We start from the raw sequence: 3,705 nt of genomic DNA, 5'->3' as shown, positions 1-3,705 counted from the left end.
CCATTTATTGGTAAAGTGAACTATGATGTTACAAAACTGTCATTCTAAGTCAGTCTACCATTTATTGGTAAAGTGAACTATGATGTTACAAAACTGTCATTCTAAGTCAGTCTACCATTTACTGGTAAAGTGAACCATGATGTTACAAAACTGTCATTCTAAGTCAGTCTACCATTTATGGGTAAAGTGAACCATGATGTTACAAAACTGTCATTCTAAGTCAGTCTACCATTTATGGGTAAAGAGAAGTGTAATTTGAGAAATAGAATATCTTGAAATCAAGCTACCCGCAAGTTTCAGCGTGTTTACAACTTTAAAATCAGTGTTGAAAATAGAGACCTTTTTCAATCTGAGAGTTGCGGGTTCCAATCCCCATCCCACCATGCTCGTCCTTTCAGCTGTGGGGGTCGTTATAAAGTGACGGTCAATCCAACTATTCGTTAGTAAAACAGTAGCCCAAGAGTTGGCGGTGGGTGGTGATGACAACTGCCTTCCCTCTAATTAGGGACGGCTAGCACAGATAGCCCTCGTGTAGCTTTACGCGAAATTCAAAGAACAAACAAATAAACAATATAAAGGACATAATTATTGAACTTCTACGCTCGTTCCTTCATATTTATCGATATAGTTTGTTCTCGATGTAGACGAGATTATCTGGGATTAACTACGCCTCTGAAGGCTCGTGCTGGTTCTTCTTTAAACATCGGCAGACATGCAAACCAAGAAGAATGTGGAGAGACTATAGTTAAAAAGAACTTTGATGTGACATGTAGTACCAACAATCAATAAGTAAAATGAACCATAGAAACTTGAGTCATTAAAAAACTTAAAACAAAGTTTAATTTTAATTCATCAGCAATTAAAATACTTATCATCTGTAATTAACGTAATAACATCTATACTTTCCATATTAATAAAACAACGACTCAATTATCCCTCTATACATTCCAAAACAAGTACTAATACAAAATACACCTAAATTCCACCCTAATCAGTATACTGTTAAAACACGTGCTCAGTTGGCTGAACCTAAATAACTACGTATTATTTTTCACAAAACTACCCTTGACAAACCAAAATAAGCGCCAAAATAGGCATGGTTTAAACGAGGTAGTCTATATTTAAAAATATGTGTGCGTGTGCGTAAAATTATCGTGTGTTACTTAGTCTCTGGAGAAACATAAAATTACGATTGCTTGAAAACTTTTGAACTAAATAAATACATAGCACCTACGTTTTGAGCAATGTAAATCAACAATGCTAATTTATACGGACCGAAACTTTAACATTTTAATATACACGCCGATAATAGCAGCTACCACAATTAATATAAAACATTCGTATATTTTAGTTTTTTTGTTTTTTTAAAGTTTGGACTAGCCAAAGGTCGCCAGTCTTGGAGACAGTTACCATGGTGAATACCAACTCTGTCTTCCTAATACACTCGAATGCGTTTCACACTGATTCTCAGTATTTGTTACTGCAATTTAACATGACAATATCTCGAAAAAAAAAAACCATTATGACAAGTGGAAACACGAAATGATTTGCCTGTAGGAAGTTTTCCCCAGTACACAGTACCCCTTTACTATCACCATATCAATTAGATTTATGTAAATTATTAAACATCAGAGCTGGGCGTGGTCAGGACACACAATCTGAGGGTTCATGGGTTCGCTATAAGAGTGACGTTTGTTTTGTTTGCAAGCGCGAAAGCTTCTCAATGGCCTATATTTGCGCTGTGCCAACCACGGGTATTGAACTTCAATTTTTAGTATTATAAGCCCGTAACCTTACCGCTTAGCCTATCGAAGGCAACGGTCAAATCCCTCTATTCGGTTAGATAAAAGTAGCCCAAGAGTTATCTGCGGGTGCAGCTCATTAGCTGCCTTGCTTCTAGCCCATTAGCTCATAATTAGAGAGCTATTGGCAGATAGATTTTGTATAACTTTGCGCAAAAGCTGAATCAAACCAACCAACCATTAGAGAAAAGCTGGACAGTTTCTTTATTTAAAACTGCTAAACAAACTTCATGTTTTTTTTTAAACCAATAGATATACGCAGTTTAATTTGTCTTTAAAACTGCGGACACGCACCCTACAAAATCACGTATGATTAAACTGTTAAACAAACTTCATGGTTTTTTCAAACCAATAGATACACGCAGTTTAGTTTGTCCTTGAAATTGTCGACACGCACCCTACAAAATAACGTATGATTAAGCTGTTAAACAAACTTCATGGTTTTTTAAAACCAATAGATACACGCAGTTTAGTTTGTCCTTGAAATTGTCGACACGCACCCTACAAAATCACGTATGATTAAACTGTTAAACAAACTTCATGGTTTTTTAAAACCAATAGATACACGCAGTTTAGTTTGTCCTTGAAATTGTGGTCACGCACCCCACAAAATCACGTATAATTAAACTGTTAAACAAACTTCATGTTTTTTTTAAAACCAATAGATACACGCAGTTTAGTTTGTCCTTGAAATTGTGGTCACGCACCCCACAAAATCACGTGTGATTATATAATAAAACATTTTCATGAAATATACATCATAAACTTAAGAACGTTGACGTAAATTAAGGACCAAGGGAAAGCGTTCAATTTTATAATAGTTAATATCTAGCTTTTAAACTCTCATACACAAATTTTTATTCGAAATATTTCAATAAAGGCTTAATAAGACTTCAGTGTAAATAGACTTATTTTACTTTAGTGTATTCTTTGCCCTAAAAAACTAAGATGGCCGCATGAAGAATGATAAGGTTATTCCCGCGGTAACATAGTATATAACAAACATGGTTTTACACAGGAAGGCTTTGTCTTCTCTAGCTCTTTTCCCACCTTATCCACACACTCCCCTTCCCCCAGCAGATATAGCAATCAATGCAAACATAGTAAATAAGGACTTGTTGTGTCTACAAGCAAATTATCAGATAATGTTATCGGTCCCATTAAGAAACATTCAAACCATTGGGCTTAAGTATGATTCTTAGAAGTAGACTCTTACCATAGCGAGTGTTATGTCAAATATATCCACTACAAAGTCTAATATTTGTTTCAAAGTTCCGTACAGCTGCAACCCAAAACTTCAACTGTTGAATCAGTTAGGGGCTAAGGTAGTTTGGATTATTTCTATCTAGTATTTAGTATTTGATACGTGATAATTAATATTCTCAACCTTTCTTTTAAGATGGATTCTTTAAGCTTACCAAAAGGAAGTCGTTGATCGTTCTTCAATATTTTTGATAATAAAGTTCTTGGAATAACTTTGTTCTTCAAACACACGATAAGAAAATGCCTTTGTTATTTTTCCCGTCTTGCCTCTAGGAGCTGCGTTTCAAAATTCCTGTAAAGTATACCAATGTTTCGATGGGGTTTGAAAATATTTTTAAGACAGCGGAGGTCACGTGACGCTAGTAACACGCCACGCGCTTCTAGAACGTTCATGAAACGTCGGGAGACTACTAGATATGGGGTAGTCTTGTATATATAAAACCGGCCAAAAAGCGACGGGAATAATGTGTAACTGAACTGTGGACAGAGTATTGTTGAGTTGAGCACGTGAGACGTTCGTTGTGAATAATAGCGTTTGTTATAGCGCTACTGTGGAAATTAAGTGTATTGCAAAGTTGTATTCAGAAAGAATAAACCAGTTTTATTAAGAAAAGGCTTGTGTCGCGTAAGTTTCGTCGGA

The sequence above is a fragment of the Limulus polyphemus genome, unplaced genomic scaffold, assembly GCF_000517525.1.
Source record: "Limulus polyphemus unplaced genomic scaffold, Limulus_polyphemus-2.1.2 Scaffold6341, whole genome shotgun sequence".
Classification (NCBI taxonomy): Eukaryota; Metazoa; Arthropoda; class Merostomata; order Xiphosura; family Limulidae; genus Limulus; species Limulus polyphemus.
This window is presented reverse-complemented; position numbering follows the sequence as displayed.